The sequence below is a fragment of the Papaver somniferum genome, chromosome 4 (genome assembly GCF_003573695.1).
Source record: "Papaver somniferum cultivar HN1 chromosome 4, ASM357369v1, whole genome shotgun sequence".
NCBI classification, from domain to species: domain Eukaryota; kingdom Viridiplantae; phylum Streptophyta; class Magnoliopsida; order Ranunculales; family Papaveraceae; genus Papaver; species Papaver somniferum.
Window position 1 is genome coordinate 87671982 of NC_039361.1, and position 20038 is coordinate 87692019.

A 20038-nucleotide genomic window follows, 5' to 3' on the forward strand; every position below is an offset into this window, starting at 1 on the left:
TTGGGATAAAAGGAAGAGTCTTTTGTCGAACTCATATCACTTGATTGAAAAGAGTTGTTACCAAACAGATTTGTTGTTCCTTTACTGTTTGGAATACGAACCAAAGGAATTGTTCCAAGTGGGTGACTTATTAACAAGTTGGAGGCGCAGGGATACAAACGGAACTAGGTGAATTATAGATTTAGTTGCTTGGTCTCAACTATACGAAGTTGGTTTGATTTTGTATAGCGGCTTAATCCTGAGAGTATTCAATTATGGACAAGGTCCCGAGGTTTTTCTGCATTTGCGATTTCCTCGTTAACAAAATCTTGCTCTGCCATTTACTTTTAATTTCTACATTATAATTGTTTTATTATAATTAAAGTAAATTTCACTTTGTACGTTAACATGGCACTTGATATTGATCCCATTAGTTTCGGTTATTTCCGTACCTTTTATCAAATAATCACTTTGTTGTTTTATTGTCTCGATTCCATATCCATAGACAATCACACAACGTGTGTTGGTTTTCTCCACTTGCCTTTGATATTCAATTCACGAGTTAGGCCAGTTCGGACTAACCCTATATCAAGTGGACACTGTGTTGAAATATTCCTTGAGTGATTGTATCTCTAAGAGGTTCAAATATAGTAGGTCTTGTATAGATTGTGATCAAAATAAAATATTGTGGTGTATTTGGGTACCCTCGTCTTTTTAATTGGTATCAGAGCAGGCAAACACGAAAAAGATCTAACAATCTGTGTTTGGTGTGATCTAACCTATAAGACATGAGTCAGAGTAGAGTTAAGCAAGAACGAAAACTAAAGAAAGACTCAGTTAACGTATCTCAAGAGGTTATTGAACCACCATCAGAATATGTTTGCAAGCAATTGCTTACTTGCAAAAAGGTAATTGAAAAAAATCGGGATGATTTTAAAGCAATTACCATTGAATGTGAAAGGATGCATCAAAATCACAAAAAGTTTAGGGAAGATACTTCTCAACAAACACAGGGTCTTGAAGAAAAAGCAAACGCTAGTCTCTCTCAAGCAGAATTGTTAAAAATGGAGCGTGATGTTGTTGTTGAAAAAATTCTCTTGTTGGAAGAGAAACTTGCTGAATATGATGCAAGGATTAACGCTCAACAAAAGAGTTTTGAAGATAAGGAAGGTGAATATCTCTCATGAGAAAAACTCCTTAAGGCTGGTCTAGCTGGTGCTCTTGATAAAATCAAGACGTTGGAAGAAGAAAATTTGTACTTGAAAAAGTTCAATGATAGCACAACAATTTAACCTCAATGTTAGAAGCAAGTAGAAATCATCGTGATACATGAGGATTGGGATATAAGGGAATAGATGCTTCAAATACTAGCAAAGAGGTAAAATTCGTCAAAGCTACAAATTCTTCTAAACCAGAGGCTTCCACCGATGTAAAAGATGCTCGTACTTATTGTAAATAAGTAAAACCAGTCAATCCTAAGAATTGCGTTCAACCAGCAGCAATCAAAGAGAGCACTTCTGCTAATGTCAAGAAACCAACAATGTTGAACAAAGAAGAAGAAGAAGAAGAAGAAGAAGAAAAATCGTCGAGTTCCAATGCAAGAGGATCCACAAAAAGGTAACATTAAAACTCAGACTTCGTATGTTACTAAGCATTGTTGTTATTGTGGTAATAAAGGGCATGTGGAATGGGGATGCAATATTCGTAAGATAAAACATACACTTTCTTTCGTATCAAACGAATTGGATAAGATTGCTCCACAAAGGAACTCGGATCTATATTGTCCTAAGTTTAGGCAAAAGAATTATTATAATGATAGTTCAAATATTTCCTATCGCTCGACAAGGTCATCTTATAAAAGACCCGAATATAGAAAGAGAGATGACTTTGTAAATACTAAGACAAGATCTCATGTTTCAAATTGGAGAAAAGTTGTTTCACAAAATATTCAAAAGGAAAATCGTCCTAGTGGTATGAATGAGAAAGCTTCTCCTGCGAAACCCTCCTCTAAATGGGTCCCAAAATCCTCCATAGCCAAAAAGGGACCAAAAGTTAGTCATAAGAATAACTTCAGCTGTTAATTGTTGGTGACAATAATTACAAGAGTTTTCTTGAAAGACTAAAGAAAGACATCATGTCTGAAATCTCTTGTACCAGTGAACGTTGTGATAATGACACACTTCATCACAAGTCAAAGAAGAAAAAAAATAGATGGAACAAGAGAAAACAAACAAAGCAAGAGGTCAAGAATGATGATTTTGTCTTAGTCACTCGTGACGAACAAGGCAAGTCTCAACTTAACACAACCTAGTTGTGTTAGAATGTGCATGCTCACCCTGGTGCTCAATCTTTTAAAGGTGAGGAAGCACATGAAAACTGAGCACATGATCTCTCGGTTATTATATGACTAATTAACATCTTTAGGGAGATTTCTCTTCTTCCATGCTCATACCTTCTCTATCTATATCTGGCCTTTGATAGAAACGGTATTTTTGAGTTTATGATGTTGATATCTTCTGATCATATATGTGTAGCTCTTGTTTTTACGGTTAAAACAAGCCAAAATATACTGAATTCGGATATCGTATGAAAAGGTTATGCCAAAAACAGTTTAGTATTGTGATCCTTCACTAGTAACATATGGTAACCGATCCTAGCGAGAGATGCCATACGAAGGAGTGTAAAACTGTTTTGCCTATAACTTCTTCGTTCGAACTCGGAATGACCTCATTCTTTTTGTGTTGGTTTCGTAATTAAATTCCCTAAAAGATTGAGGTAATTTCAATACTCGATTATTTGTTTAATATTTATGGTGTATTGCATTTGGATTTATGAGATGTATGATTTCGATTTTCATAATCTTAATATTTGATCTCATATGATGATGTGAACCCTTATGGTTTGGGTGACTTTTTGGTTTAGCAGGATTAAGTTCTAGCCCATGTTGGTAGGCTTTATCAAAGGATCATGAGGGGTTCTGATTGAAACAATATGTGAAAAAGTCACAATATGTGAAAAAGTCACAATATGTTGAATCATTTGGTTTAGCATAAAAGCATATGTGTTTCGGGGCTTTCAAATTTTGTATTTCAATAGTTAAAACCGGTTTTCAACCTTTCTCTGGTAAAGGTTGGTTTTTATTATTCTTTTGTCTTGCATGAGGATGACAACATAATGATATTTCGGTATCTCCCTGAAAAGAAGATGCAAACATTATTGGAGAAGAGGATGCGAAATTTGAGGTAACGACTTTGTTAGTTAATCGTTTTCCTGTTTAAGAAAAGCCCGATTTTATTGCATATGTTTATTGATTTTGCTTAACAAAATTTCGGTACAATTGATGTTTTATTCCATTGTTTGCGTATGGATGTGTGTGTGATTCAATTGTTTACGGTTAAGAAAAACTATTGTTATCTTGCTTTATTGTTTGGTATCAATCGTTTAGGCTTACAAAATTTTGGTGCAATTGCGGTGCTTTAATTTCTATGTTGTTTCAATTGCTTCCGGTTGAGGTAAATAATTATGCAAGTTGATTTATTCGGTTTGTATGAATTGTTTATGGCTTAACGAAAGAGTTTTTTGGGATGAATTTTTTAGTCCAATTCGATTCCGGACAAGAGAAACTAAGTTAATTCTATCTTAGTTAGACTCATCAAAGTGGAGGTTTCGGTTATTCAAGTCTAATCGAATGCCTTAAAAAGAAATGCTAGTTAACTATCCTAGTAGTTGCCTTGTTTAAAAGTAAAAGGTCTAAGTTATATGGATAATTAGAGCCTTATGAGAAAAATAGAGTTATCTTTATTTTTGTCTTATCGAACAAGCGATTATATTTGTCCAATCGGTTTAGCAAAGGAACTAAGGTGCTTAGTCGATTTTTGGTTTGCTACACAATTAGGGAAAATTGCTTCGGGAAATTGTTTCCTTGGTAACATATCAAAACAAAATTACTTTGTAGTTTCGGTTTTGATATTGGTTATCAAAAATGGTGTGTGGAACCCTCGTGCTTGATTCTTATAGGTTTTGCAAGTCTTGTAAGATTTGTGAGATCATTTCGGTTTGCTGTTTATTTGCTCGTACCTTTGTCATTATGTGACAAAAAGGGGGAGAAATATATGGAGTAAACAAGTGATATTGTATTGATTTATATTGATTGGTATCACTAAGGGAAAGGACAATGGTGCTTAAATGTTTTATCTAACGAAAGAGTAAAGCATAGACTAAGGGGGAGTGACATATCATATGATCATGGAATAACAAAGACGTGCGGATTGAAAAATCTACCTATCTTACCTTTAGTGGGAGTATTATCTTTGTTATTATAATTTCAACAACGGCATTTATGGATTGAATGTATACAGGTTATTGTGTTGTTGAATTCGGGAATCAAGCGATGTGTAATAAATTCTTGTAATTTATTTTATCCATATGATGTAAGAGTTTTGTCACTAAAATTGACAAAGGGGGAGATTGTTAGAGCATAGCTCGGTTGAACCCACCAAGCGTTGGTATGTCAAGTTTGGTTATCATATTTTAGTGAATCAAAACTCATTTAAAGAGTCGCTTGATTATATAGTAGAGTCAACTTCGTATAGGTTAGCTTGAAAGTATTAGGATATGAGACATTACAAGTATTACGTGAATACTTGAAGAATGTGAAGAAGTACGAAGCTACAACGACAACATCATCCTTCCACTTGAGGTTAGTAATATTTGACTTGAACTATTTCATTCCCTAACGTATCTTTCAAGTCGTGCATATTGGAAACATAACTGCGAAGCTATGAATGATTATACTCTAGTTAGACGTAGTATTAAGGAATATAATACGAAGTATAACGTTTATCTTCCGAACTTCGTATATAAGACATTGACATAATCGTTTGAATGCTATTGCGATTATGTATGTGCATGAGGTGAAGATTTCATCCTAGGAAACAATGTTTTACATTCGTTTAAAGGAAGTACATTCATGAACTTGTTTTGTGAATCGAAAGGGAAATCACTAGGCTTATTGGTATTGTTATTCATTGGAAATATTTTGAATTACCAATATGTGTGATTAGTATAACCACTCACGACTTTCTTATGTTCTTAGTAAAACTATTCACAAGGCCTGACTTTTGTATTGGTATGACTTTTATTAGTGAAACCGATCTTAAGTAATCACCTGAGATGGTATGATCGATTTGTTGTAATTGGTATGACCAACTCTAGGCAAAGGGGAACCAATCCTAGTAAGATTTGAAACCGATCACAACAGGGGAATCGATCCGTGTAATAGGTGCAACAAGTTTCTAGTTATTGGGAACCGATCATATGAATATGTGTAACACGTTTTTAAAAAGTGGGAACCAACCCTATGGACATGTGCAACAAATACAAGTTAGATACCATATATATGTGTGAACCAATCTTAGTACCTAGTCAACCAAGTTTTGGTAACTAGTGTGACTAATTCTAGTACCCACATGGACGTAGAACCGAAACTTGTTCTGGTAGAACCATGAAACCCATGTTGGTGATTTGATAGGATAATCAATCACATAGTTCTTGGAAGTCGGATGAACCAATTCTAAACTTGTTTGGAAGTGTGGAAAATGGATTCCAAGATTGTGAGTATGAAAAAGGACTTACAAAGTAAAGATGTCGACATACTTTGAACATGTGCAGTAACACTTATCTTTTATTGTTCAAAAACATTCCTTAATAGCTAAAGGAGAATCCCGGATCGAAAATAAATGGAGAATCTTTTAATTAAGGTTTTTAATTTTGTACTAGGTATTAACGGGGCCTTGCGGCCCCGGATCAACCTCTGATTAGTGTCAAGCATCACGTAGTTTTCGATATTGGACTTATGATTTTCATCTTGTTAATTTCCATAAAAATATTTCAAAATATCAATAATATGATGGTTATCCAGGTGTTTCAGTTGATATTTTCAGGTTTATGTCATCTAGGTATCATCGTTAATGATTTCCTAAATTTTTTTCTTTGTATTGTCGGTTCATTGGTTCCAGGATAACTGAATGGTGGTCATTGATTAAAAGTGAACCTCACTTGTCAAATATGGAAGTCAAAGTATCAGGTGACTTGAAGTGGATAGTGTTGAGCATTTTTATCTAACAAAATTAAGCTGAACCGTGGTTTGAACAAAAATTGAATTATTTACTTGAAATGAACAATTCCAGTATTTGCTTTCATATATTATAAAGAAGAAATTTTAATTTTAAGAATTTTAATGCGAAAATTGTAAATTTTACTAAAGCATTCCAAAAGATCTATTCTGAAGAGAAAACAATATGATACAGATAAGAATTTTAAATTACCCAACAATAATAAGGTAAATAATGCAAAATATATTGAACTTGTTTAAGCAGTTGTTAATGTCTTTGACACGGCCAAAACCTGGGGCCCCATGAATACGATACTGTTAAGAATATAAACTGGAGTTATATGACACCTAGTCAAGAATGTAAATTGGCTAAAATAGTAAAAGAATTTAGATCCATTAAAATCTACTCCAAAAAGTGAATGAATATGTTTTTGACCCGTCCTTGAACTCCAACCTTCTCTCTTTGGACATTTTATTATTCTTGTATAGTCTTATTCTTTTCCAAGTCTAATCGGGAACTGTATATCCTTTCTAGACATTGTTTTGAATCGATGTAGCATGTGTTTCTGTTTCGATTTTAACTTAACCATATTTTCATGGGTCACTGTAAACTTTTTGTTTAAACCCACCTTGTAGAAAAAGACTGATGCATGCTCTTTCTTTTAACACCTTTTCTATGACCCGACCTCTTAAAAATGTAATCATGTTCTTGTCAAATTTGGGTTATCTTTCCCATATTCAATGTGATCTTCATTCTTCAAATAATCCTCCAGTATCTTGTTGACATGATATAATAAGATGCTAATGTTGCGATGATACTTCTCGTTGCTCTTAAAATGATCAAAATCATGCAACATAAAAAAAATAATACCATTCTAAACTTTTTTCAATTTTGATATTGTTAAATTATGCTATTGTTTTTTTTTCCGCATAATCTTCCATACACTTTTTCGTTTCAAATTCATGTTTGAACATTTCTTTTTTAGATTCTAATGACTCAAGAGGTTTAAATCGATAATGTTTTGTTGATGTTGATACTCTGAGAAGTTCTCCAGTTTGTTTTTGCTATCAGAGTATTTTGGCTCTTGATGAAGGACCCATAAGAATCCCTTAAGAATTGATTGTTCTTTCCTTTGTTGTCTAATGGGTTATTGTTCTTTTCCAGCATTACTGTCAGAGCTCTTGATCCTTTAAAGAGTTTAATTACCTTGTTTTCAAGCAATGATTTCCTTTTCTTATGTCTCTAGGAATCACCCTGCCTATGTCCTTGGACCAATCTTTCATCATTGTATATCTTATTTATCCATGGTTATTCAATATAAGTTTTATCAATTAAATTATTTGTCCATTTTTATTTTACTTTTAGCTATGAACATCTGTGATTTTTTAGAATCTTCTTTTTCCAAGGAAAATTGGCCACAATAGCCTAAACTATTGTCTACATCTAAAAGTGAATTAGATATTAGCAATATAGAAAACAAAAGGTTGAGCCGAGGCCGTAGTCAAGGTTATCTTTATCTCCAACCTTTGGTTTTGGTATTTGTTTACATGTTTATGGTTATCCAATGTAAGGGTTCATAATTTAACATATTTCTGATGTTTACTTGATTTTAAGGTCTAGTTTCTTCACTCCTAGGTAAATACTCGGTACACAGGGTTAAGTAAAAAACTTGACTACAGTTAAGTAAACTGACAATCAAGATGTTCAACAACAATCAATGTGCAATATGTTTTTGGTTGTCAATGAGAATCATTTTCCATGCCTTGTCCGATGCTTAACCAAGTTAGTTTGACTCGATTGGACAAACATGGTAATGCAAAAATGAGAGTTTTTTTATCCATGGAATAAAATTGTAAAATATAAAGACATGATTTTCCAAGATATGAAATTCAAATACGATGAGGTTGTAGTTCACAGTGTCTTATCTAGTCAACCATTACCCATAATTTGATGTTTAGATTTCAAAGAATGCCATATTGAAAAACTCACAAATGCATGATTTTAAGGTTTTCTTAATTGTCCGATGCTCTTGCAGCTGTTTATTCGGCTGCTACGTTGAAGGGAGATTGTTAAATGATGGAAAATGAAACTCTCAAACATCTGCAACGGATTAATTCGTTGAAGTAAAACAAAAATATCTCCTCAGCTAAATCTTACAACTTTCTAAATCCTTTTGGTATCCTAGATTATGGTAGAAATAAAATGTTAAGGATAAATCTAGACTTACACATGCTAATGTGAAGATAACATTGCAAGGATTTTTATGACATTTTTTGGTTGCTGACAATAAATAAAGCCAATAATAAGAGAACCCCGAGGATAAACTTCCAGAAGTACAACACTGAAATGTGTGGTGAGCTTGAGATTATGTATTACAATAAACTAAATGGAATTACCAATTCAGACTACCACTGAAGTTAAACCTATACATATTACACAACTAATCAAGCCACTTTATGTCCAATCTGCAAGTCAAAGTTAACTGATCAAGTAGAAATCTCTTCGTTGTAAGAATCCCTCAGGTAAGATTTTTGTTTCTGAGAAATCACAGTCAAAACTTGTGCAATTGACAACCTTAATAGCTTGCTACAATCCACACAACAAAACAAACCCGAATTAGAAAGAGAACTGAGTTGACATGCTCATCGAGAAATTTAACACCAACAAATATGTCAACTTGTTTGGTTGTTTGTAGTTTTTCAGATTTACTCAAATATTAGATAAATGTACTTGAAGTAATTAACCTTTTTAGAATTCAATCTATGTAAAAACTTTACCAAATACATTTCATTCCTAGATTTATTTCATCGAATGATCTCCTTTCAACCCGAGAGCACAAATGTTAAATCAAAACCCTCGAAACAATATAGATAGCGTAGAAGTTTCTCTATAATTTCTGACCAACTGGGTGGGAATCGCAGTAACCATCAAAATTATACCTAGGTGATGACTAAAACATGTTACTGCCATCGAATATTTATATATCTCAAAATATACCTAGGACATCAATGGATCAGGATTTGAAACAAAGCATCGACCTCGTCTTCATTAGCCAGAACCTACATTTTAAAGGTAATGGCAACCGCAAAAATAAATATAAAATGAGCAACACAACGAACCACATAATAAATCTTCAACTGCAAGTAATAGATCATCAATTTAAAATAAAAATTCCAACTCAGATTCATCGTTTATATGTCATACCAACGTATGCAATTATCTGTTTGTTACTTTTCTTGATTATGCATGAGATATTATATGGGTGGTATTTTTCAATTAATTCCCAATGTATACCAGAATTTTTGAAAAAAATCAATCCCGAAAACCATAGAGTAAAATAGAATTTTTTGTAAAATAGAATTTTTTGTTTTATTGTTAAGTAGAATACTCACTTAGGCATTGAAAAAACCGAAAAACCATAAAATAATTCATGTTCGGTAATCATGATATGGTAAAATTTTCTACATCTTATTGGTTCATCTCTGGTTCCCAACCTAACCCACCAGAATGAAACTACAAAACATCATATAATGGTAAGTATGCAAGATGACACTCAGACATGTGAGTGAACCTATTTCCTTCATTAAGTTGCAGTGAAAAATATTGATGGAGGCTTGATCTTGAGACTCCATGTAAAAATAAGTTGGTTTGTTTCCTGCATATGAGATGGTTGCCAACCTAACTCATCGTAAAGGGACAATAAAACATCACATATGTGAAAGAACACAAGATGGAACTCGGAAATCTGAGTGAAACTCTTTTTTAAGAAAAATATATCTAAGTGAACCTATTTCCTTTATTAATAATTGATTTTTGGTACTTTTTGTCCAAGTTTTGTCCATCCAACTTTGGGATTGGTACTTCGAAATGACATTAACCCATTAAAGTTTTGCCTTATGTTCAATAATTATCAAAAATAAAATAAAAAATAATCACTTCATTGGCATTTGTTTGATTTTGATACAAAAAAATGTAAACAGGTGAAAGGTTTTCTACATTTACACTTATGTTCGCACTATGTATAAAAGGTTTTGGCTTACTGAATTTCACGTTATGTATTGGGATCTAAAGCATAAAAGGTTTTGGTTTACTGAATGAACTATGCCATCTATGGGAGTCGAACCCACAACCACATCGGTGAAAACCATGCGCTGTGCCATTTGAGCTAAGACAGCAAATAGAGGAGTTGCTAATACACATAGATGTGTTGTTTAATGGTTTCATTAATTTAATTTTTTGAAAATAGTTGCAGCATCATCACCATTCACAGTAGACATCCATATCAATGAACTACCTACACCATGTATATTTGAGCACCTGAAACATTCCCTAAGGTGTACTAATAATATTTCTCTGTTGTGGGCTCAAACTTACTTTTGAGCATCACCAATTAAGTGGGAAACAAAATGGGAGCTCAACAATTGCACAATACATGTTAAGACTTACAAAGTTCACTGAGTTATGCTTACCGATGGAAAAACTTAGACTTGAACGAAGTCAGACTTGCCATCTGCGGAAGTCGAACCCACAACTACATGGGAACCATGTGCTCTTCTATTTGACCTAAGACAACAAGTACCATTTCTAAATGTAATTGGGTTTTAATATAATGATACTTAAGCACGAAAAATTCATAAGCATAGCAAAAAGAGAGTTTACCTGATCATCTGCTTCATGCACACATATTACCCGAATAGTATAATCCCAAGTTTACAATGACAGTAGTGCACCTTGCCATATATTTAACGAATAACTTCATCAATAATGTACCATGATAATGAATTCTACTATCTATAGAAGAATCGAATCAGAAGTTCAATTTGATGCCACCATTAGTACTTACACAGGTAGAAAACAAAAAGGACGCATCCATGAAGAACTAAATAGGAAATATACTCATGCTTTAAGAAATAAAAACAATGGAATGCAATTAAATTGAGAGTTTAGTTATGGCCAAGATATATCAAGGAAGGTCCATTGGTATATTGGTTAGGAGCGTTAGGTAAAACTGGTACCGAGGATCACAGACGTTCCATATTTGCACATGCATTGCGAACAGGAAAAAAGAATTATAGTCACTTTTAAGAATGTTGCTCCAAGCCTCAACATAGATTGGTCTATCTAGAAACAAAGACGGTGACTTATAGAGTCATTTTTGTTCTCAGCCAAGAGCCGATGCTATACTAAAATGAGAGAACCTATAATACGTACAAAAATATGATTTTTCTGAGCCTTAGCTATGGTCAATGTGCTTACCGTGGATATTATTAATATTTCTTTGAAGCTCAACAGGTATAGATTTCAGATAATATTAAAAATCCTAGAGTTGAAAATATACTGCAGATTTTACTCCTGTTTAGCAAGAATGCATATGAAATCATATCAAAATATCAAACAAAACTCAGCTAAAGAGAGTTTACTTAACAGGGTTGAACGGGTAAGAAGAAAGTCACATTAAGATTCACTAAAGAAAGCTAACAATATATAGAATGGAGGTTGCATATTGCACTCACATATAAAGGATGTCTCTGATCTTTATTTTAATTTTGTCACTCTTGTCCACTAAGAGTTTACCCATGAATCCAAGATGCAATTCTTCCAAACTGCACCCTTTATATTGAGGTCCCATTGGCAATGGATGGTTCTGAGTTGCTTGTTGTTTTTCTATCCTCTGCAGCAGCTGATCTCTTCTTTAAACGCAGGGATGATACTGGTAACTGATGAAAGATAAGTCTAGAGTCCTCAACATCGTGCTACGAATAACCGAAACAAAATATTAGTACTACATCTAATTAGCTCATTGATATTAATTATGCTATTGCAGACATCAAGTTATCATCGGTTCAAGTTCCTCGGGGTTTAGAGTATCCATGTTAAAAGTCATGTTAAAGGGCTCCGACACTCCTTTATCGTGCTGATATTTCTTATAGTACATGTTTCAGTTGTGGTCTCTGTAAAATACCTCAGTTAGTTAGAGCTAAAAAAATAATATAAATTACATTGGTACACGAAAAGAATGAATGTGTTTGATTCTTATTCTCATTGAATTTAAGTAAATGTTTGTTTGTTGCAGCTAAATTATGGTGAATCCTTTAAATGAATGCATCTACAAGAGGAGAACGAAACACCACAATACACTTGATTTCTTTTCAACAATTGAAGACCTGTAATGAAGTACAATATAATGTATAACCTGCTTTAATTCTCCAATATCCACTTATCATGTTTAGGTGCTTGTAACTAAGGTAGAGAGAATCATTTTAGGTAAACGCATCTGCATTGAGAGAAGAGTGTTTCCAGAAGCAACTAATGACTGGTATATATGATTCATTTATTATTCTGAATACAGATGCTTAGATTATATTTTTTAAATGCAACTGAGGTCATGTGTATTAATGCAGCAGTTCATGTGGACGGCGAAGAACAGGTGACTAACTAACATGAGTATATTTTGCATTTCCGTCATTTCATCTAGGACCACGTAGAAAAGAAAACGAACTCTGGGTGATGGAAAACCAACCCCAGGAATCTTTCAACAATCAACAATGTTATATCTACCAACAGAACATTCAGTACGATTAAGAGGTAAATTGATAATATACAAACAGATGCTACCTAGTACAATAATATAAGAATTCTCCGTCCCGTTACAGAGAGTACCCAGTCCTGTGTGTCCCTGCAATTCACAACTAACAAACTCACAGGCTCCTCCCACATAAAATTTACAGACTCTTTCCATATCCCGGCAATTCAGAACTCAAAATATGACCTAAAATCTAGCCAGAAATCAATCCAAGAGAAAACACATACTTCATGACCTACATATAAACTAAAAAAATGAATTCAAAAATTTACAGTCTCTTACTACACCCATGCAATTCATAACTCAAAATATGGCCTAAAACCTAGCCAGAAATCAACTCAAGATGAAACCCATACTTCATAGCCTATAATAAATAAACCAAAACAATTTCGAGACAGAAAATTGGAGGTAATGAGTTTATTGACCCCTGAAACTTCAGTTTAATGATAAGACACGGTAAATGAACTACACAACTGAATCCAAACCTTAAAAAAATAAAAAACATCTTTTAATGCTAAAATTCTAAAACATTAGCCATGGTTTTGTTTGTAATCAAACACGTGTACACTATGTACCCAGTCTGTAAGACATCCAACTTCACCAAGTGCAAAAAACATGGGGAGGAATCAAAATGTAAGACTATATTATAAACGCACCAACTAATTAATCTATTCAATAAATTGTACCATCATTTTTACTATATAGAACCACAGGTTAGACTAACCTCAATCCTGCCTATATGTGTTGACTCATATCTATAATTTCAAGGATACTAAATATTGACTCTTACTTGAAAAGTAGTAGAAATATCCCAGGAGTGTTGCTAGGAGGGAAAACATTTGAGTAGTACTTAGTTTGTGCAGCAATAGCAGGATCATCAATAAAATTCCGTAAGACTTGAAAATTCCCAACAAAAGCTTCCTCAATAAGGATTTTTATATAAGTACACCAACACAAAAATGAAATAATGATTTCAAATGAAAAAACATCATAAAATGGAAAATTATACCGCATAACACCAAGAAAGAATGAGGAAAGGGGAAATCATCATTGCTTGGTGCTCCTCTAAGGCTTGTTTCTTGATTCCTCCGAAGATGCCTTACGTAAATCCAACTTATGCATGCGCCAGATAGGAAGCTTGGAAGGTATGATGCTGACTCTTCTATAAAGAAGCTCAAGACTCAAGAGTATGCATAGAAGTAGCAAGAAGAATGGCAGTGTTGATACATGTTGAAACTGAAATCAATAATTAGTTCATTTTTCACCTTGATGAAATTTAACAAATAATAATTCGACACGAGAGAAGGATAATACCTTTGTTTTTTCTTGAATGATGGAAGCAAAGATCCTCATCAGGTAAACATTTTTTAATGCCCACCACGAATCCTATAAGGGCTAGTTGGAATCCAGAAATTGGTGTATATAACTGTATTAAAAAAGGAAAAAAAAATCATTAATACAATGTCAAGTATTCCTCAATAAACAGGTATGAATTTCGTAGTTCTATTAGTAATTCACTGAATCAACTTAGTATCAGAATCTAGCCATCCATATAAAATAACCTATCGATACTCTAGCTTAAAATCAGAATTTGCCCAGTGTAATGATCAGTTTCTGAGAAATTACTTAAGAGGCTTCTTTTTAAAAATAGTTGTTGCTTTCGCCTCTCTTCATCACATATGGAAGTTTCTTCACCTTCTTACCAAATTCGACCTTTTTTGCTCTCAAACAACTACCCATGTCATAATAACAAAACCCATTTAATCAATTAATTAAATAGACAAATAGATGAGATCAGAGCTGTATGAATCAAAGTGTTCTATAGATAGCTAATCAAAACTCATAAAATCTATCTAGAGGATTGGCACCTGTGGTATTAACAAATCAGAAACTAATAAATGATCAATGGAAATCAGAAAAGCGTGAAGAAAATTCAAAACCCAACCGACAAATGCAGAATTCCCAAATCTCAAATCACTTTGAAAGATAAACTGAATACTCCAATCCAAATAGCCCAGAACTACAAAGTCTTTGAACCCCAACACACAGACAATTAAAAATTGACTAAACAATATAAGCAGTTGATCCGACAACAAACCCAGCCTGACGCAATTGCAAGTGGTTGCGGAGCTTGCATTGTTCTTTTGTCCAGGTTTGTTCATGCATACGAAAAGGTTGAGGATAATAATCTTTAGAAGCATCACATATATGAGCCTAATCATCTAAACTACGATACCCGTATTATGAAAGTTCAAAACCAAATTTAAGATGTTAAAGAAAAGACATAGATAAATGATTATAGGAATTTAAATTGCGAAAAACAGGCGAAGTTATTGCTTTGAACTGTGGTTTTCAAATCAAGACAAAGCAAAAACAGAGATCCTAACAAAGACCCTAGATAACAAAATAGGTTAGCAAAATTAACTATATAATTGCTCTGATGTTTAAGAAACACCACAAATCAATCTATCATACCCATTTATCGAGAGAAACGCCACCAACTTCAATAGCTAAAATATTGAAAAACGCTTATTAAGAATTGAAAAATGCTGACAGCAAGTAGAAATTGAAAAATTTTATTGATCGAAACAATTGAAGGGTCGATGCCTAGATATCATACAAGAATTGATAAATTAGTACTTCTCAGCAAGTTAACACGACAACCATTAAATTACTTCAATTGAACATATTAAAAAACCGTCAAATATATGAAACCCTAGGTATTAATTTCTGAAATCATAACAAAAATCAATTATTATTACCAAAGTCTCTTCTTACCTAGAAAATCCCTCATGTTCAACTGAAATCAACAAAAATAAGATGAAGATGTTGTAAGCACATGCTCAACTATGAGAAGATAATGTTGTGGTTCACTGAACCGTTGTTGCTTCCCGAGAAGGAGAAGTGGATGAATATATAGATACTGATGGTGGTGAAGGTAGTGATGTATGAGAAGAATTGAGTATGTGTAAGTAAACCTCTCTCTGCAGCTCCTGAGAAAGAAAGAAAAAAACATTAATTTGATGGCATATCTGCTAAATCGCCGTAAAGAAAGAAAGATGGTATCTGAATATTTGTAAGATTCCATGTACAGAACACACCGGTGGTACGAATTGTTAAAATCGCAAAGTTTCCCAGCCGTCTAATGACTTACCCATCCAGAATATCCCAACCGCCAGATCGGATCTATATTAAACGTCGACGTCTGATAGTTTTTGTCATCATGGGGACAAACACCATACCTTTTTATAACAATAATTTGAAAAATAAAGATTAGTAACGTGCATTTACTAGTTGGAGATTTTCTAAGAGATTTCGGTCAATATTTGGACAATGCATTTCCAGGAATTATGGAAACCGAATTTGGAAATATATTGCATATCTTGAGAATATTTTCGGTTTTGGAAATTCCTTGGTGTCCAAACTTCCTTGTTCTATAAATATCAATATTTGAATTTCGAGAAAAGTAATCCTCAGAGCCAGCAAAACTACCTAGTTGTGTTGTTACTGGTGGAGCCGCCTATTCGGAGAGGAAAGTAACCTAATTAGGCGAAATCTCTTACGGCCGCTCGGTTTAAAGACTTCTTTGGGATTGAGAAGCTCTATTAGTACCGTTGGTGGGAAACTAGATAATTGCAGTTTATCTTTTATTTTCGATTGATTTTATTGACTAACGGTTGTTGAACTTTGATTGCACCTAATTTGTTTATGCTTGAGAATCTTCTCTTCTGATGTAAGATTCACTCAAACTAGATCGAAGTTTCGACGGGGATCTTTAGACTGTTTGTAGATCTAAAGACGTCTTGTGATAATCCATTGTTAACAGACTCCGTCTATGTGTGATTGATCACAAGAGATTCAAGTTGATTTTGTGCAGGTGTTTATTGAAGATCTAAGAAGATTTGAAGACGAAGAAGATTTATGATTTGGGTTCATACTCTTTGGTGTGCACAACACTTGTTTCGGGTAAAGAGGATCCAACTATAATCGGTTGATGAGATAGATTTGATTGATTTGTTGAGTAAATCGACATCAATACAATTCTTTGTGATTAAAAGTATTGATAGCAAAATCTTGACAATTACTTTGGTAGTTGTTATTAGATAGATCTAAGGACCTGACAAAGGAGTTTATTGGGATAAACGGAAGAGTCTTTTATCGAACTCATATCACTTGACTGGAAAGAGTTTTTACCGAATAGATTTGTTGTTCCTTTACTGTTCGGAATACGAACCAAAGGAATTGTTCCAAGTGCGTGACTTATAAACAAGTTTGAGGCGCAAGGATACATACGTAACTAGGTGTACTATAGGTTTAGTTGCTTGAACTCAACTTTACGAAGTTGGTTTGATTTTGTATAGCGGCTTGATCCTGAGAGTATTCAATTCTGGACAAGGTCCCAGGGTTTTTCTGCATTTGCGGTTTTCTCGTTAACAAAATCTTGCTATGCCATTTACTTTTAATTTCCACATTATAATTGTTTTATTATAATTAAAGTAAATTGCACTTTGTACGTTAACAAGGCACTTGATATTGATCCCATTGGTTTCGGTTATTTCCGTACCTTTTATCAAGTGATCACTTTAATTTTCTCGATTCCATATCCATAGACAATCACATAAAGTGTATTGGTTTTCTCCACTTGCCTTTGATATTCACGAGTTAGGCCAGTTCGGAATAACCCTATATCAAGTGGACATTGTGTTGAAATATTCCTTGAGTGATTGTATCTCCAAGAGGTTTATACACAGTGGGTCTTGTATAGGTTGTGATCAAAATAAAAGATTGTGGTGTATTTGGGTACCCTCGTCTTTTCATATAGGTTTAGTTGCTTGGTCTCAACTATACGTAGTTGGTTTAGATTTTATATAACGGCTTAATCCTGAGAGTATTCAATTCTGGACAAGGTCCCGGGGTTTTTCTGCATTTGCGGTTTCCTCATTAACAAAATCTTGTTGCGCCATTTACTTTTAAATTACGCATTGTAATTGTTTTATTACAATTAAAGTGAATTGCACTTTGTACGTTAACAGGGCACTTGATATTGATCCCATTGGTTTTGGTTGTTTCCATACCTTTTATCAAGTGATCACTTTGTTGTTGCATTGTCTTGATTTCATATCCATAGACAATCACACAAAGTGTATTGGTTTTCTCTACTTTCCTTTGATATTTAATTCACGAGTTAGAACAGTTCGGACTAACCCTATATAAAGTGGATACTGTGTTGAAATATTCCTTGAGTGATTGTATCTCCAAGAAGTTTATACAAAGTGGGTCTTGTATAGGTCGTGATCAATATAAAAGATTGTGGTGTATTTGGGTACCCTTGTCTTTTCAATTGGTATCAGAGCAGGCAAACACGAAAAGATCTAACAATCTGTGTTTGGTGTGATCCAACCTATAAGATATGAGCCAAGATAAGAAAAGCAATGCTAAACTTATAAAGAAGGACTCAGTTAACGTACCACAAAATTTGGGCAAAACTCTTTATGGGTTTAATTTCAGCAAATGTTTAGAAGGAGCATCTTATACAAGTTCTATCTACTCTTCCGAAAATATGTCCTCATATTCTCAAGAAGAAGTTAAGCTAAGTCATGTAATCACAATCAATGATTCAGATACCGAATCACTTCATGAGGATAAAGAATAAAGTGATTATGTGAATATAAAGGCTTCTCAACTAGATGAACTTAGATAGAATTCCTCTCATGTGCAACAGAACTCACTCTTGGACTAAAAAGGAAAGGAAAGCTCCTTGAAGACTTATATCATATGAAAGCTGAAAATGATCAACTCAACCTTGATCTAACAACCCTTAAAGATGAGTTAGACTCTCTCAAGATCAAGTCTTCTTCAAGGATTCAATCCTTAGAATCAAAACTAAAGAAAAGCATTGATCAAGAAAAGAAGACTGAGATCTTGAGAAAAACAGCTACATAAAAGATGATACTTTAAAAAACTCATATGACTCTGAGCTAAAGACTGTCACAGAACATGTCAAGTGTCTTAAAGATAAAATGCATTCTTTAATGTGAGAAAAGCAGTCGGAAACTTTCACTTTGGAAAAATCCAATATTTCTGATCTAATCTTTCCCTCAAAAAGAAAGAAAAATGGTATTAAAAACTCTCGAAAGAAAATTTCCTCACCTAAAAGTGCATTGATATTCTCGGAAAACTCCAAGATAAATAGCTCATACTAGAGTGTTCAACATCATCACAGACGATGCTATCATTGTGGAATCGAGGGACATGTTATTAAAGAATGTCAACTATTGGATTATTCTTCTTTTGGTCAAATATGTAATTTGAAATCTTCTATAATAAACATCCTACATAAGACTGATATCCTTATTTTAAAAGGTTCAACCAAGTCCATTCATCACAGAAAGAAAGAAGACCTGAAGACTGGAAACACCTGGAAGTGGATCCCAAAGAAGACAATGGAGCTAAACAGACAAAAGAGGGAAAATCTTTCCAGATCATCAACACATAAGGTAACACCTAAATATCTTGATGATAGTTATTTCTATGATAAGTTTGGATTGTCCACCAAAAGGAATAAAATTCTTAAGAAAACAGATAAGGGAAGTTTCTCTCTTACTCATGTAAAGAGTAATCTGTCTCAACCGGATACCTAGTATCTGTTGGGAAACACAGTGGGTCATGATGTACTCAAACGTATGTTTGATGAGTCCAGTGTCTATTGCACAAGTGTGTAAAAGTTACAAGATTTATGAAAGTAATTAAGGATTGCACTTCCTTAAAATCTTAATATTGATAAATTTCGATTTTCCATATTAAGAAATAATATTTGTTTTTCCCATAATCGATGAACAAGTTTTAGGAAACTTTTGATATTTAAAGTTTCGATAGTCGTTGAGATTTTCGTCCATCTATCTGGAACAAATAATCATGAACAATACCGATTATCATGGAAAGCTTTCTGCAAGGGTCTTAGAAAGGTATGCTGAAAAGATAGCCGACGATCCTTTTGGTCTCCGTATTTTCGAAGAAAAAAGAACTTCATCCTACATGGATACGAATCATACTCTGTGTATGATCGATATGAAAAAGAGTTTCACAAGATGGCTCGAACCTGTGCTGAAATGAAGTTGGATGTTTTATTAATGAAACGAAGTCTTGAGAAATCATTACTTGTTCAAGCTCATCTTCTCAAGAAATTAGCTTTGCTTACTAAAAGAGTGAACGAAGAGGAACCCAACTTCCACAAGGTTGAAGAATTATTCTTTAATCAAGGATCTCTCCAGGGAATTCGGAAAATTACTCCTTTCAAGCGAAAGAGATCCCATGATCATGAAGGGTACTAATGAAGTCCCAAGAAGATAACATCAGTTTTTGA

The 20038-nt window shown here is 33.7% G+C and overlaps 1 long non-coding RNA gene across 8 annotated transcripts; it reads right to left on the reverse strand.

Moving 5' to 3' along the window:
* Positions 1-8355: 8355 nt before the first annotated feature.
* Positions 8356-15828, reverse strand: LOC113276088. Of its 8 annotated transcripts, XR_003323955.1 has the most exons (8): positions 15454-15762; positions 13990-14101; positions 12708-13911; positions 11606-11845; positions 10752-10822; positions 10562-10655; positions 9090-9151; positions 8356-8678 (listed from the first exon to the last, which is right to left on the reverse strand). It is a non-coding gene; the product is annotated as an uncharacterized LOC113276088 (long non-coding RNA). The 8 variants fall into 8 exon arrangements; XR_003323958.1 differs by lacking the exon at positions 9090-9151; XR_003323954.1 differs by lacking the exon at positions 8356-8678 and having other exon boundaries at positions 8716-9151.
* Between the last annotated feature and the right edge of the window lie 4210 nt (positions 15829-20038).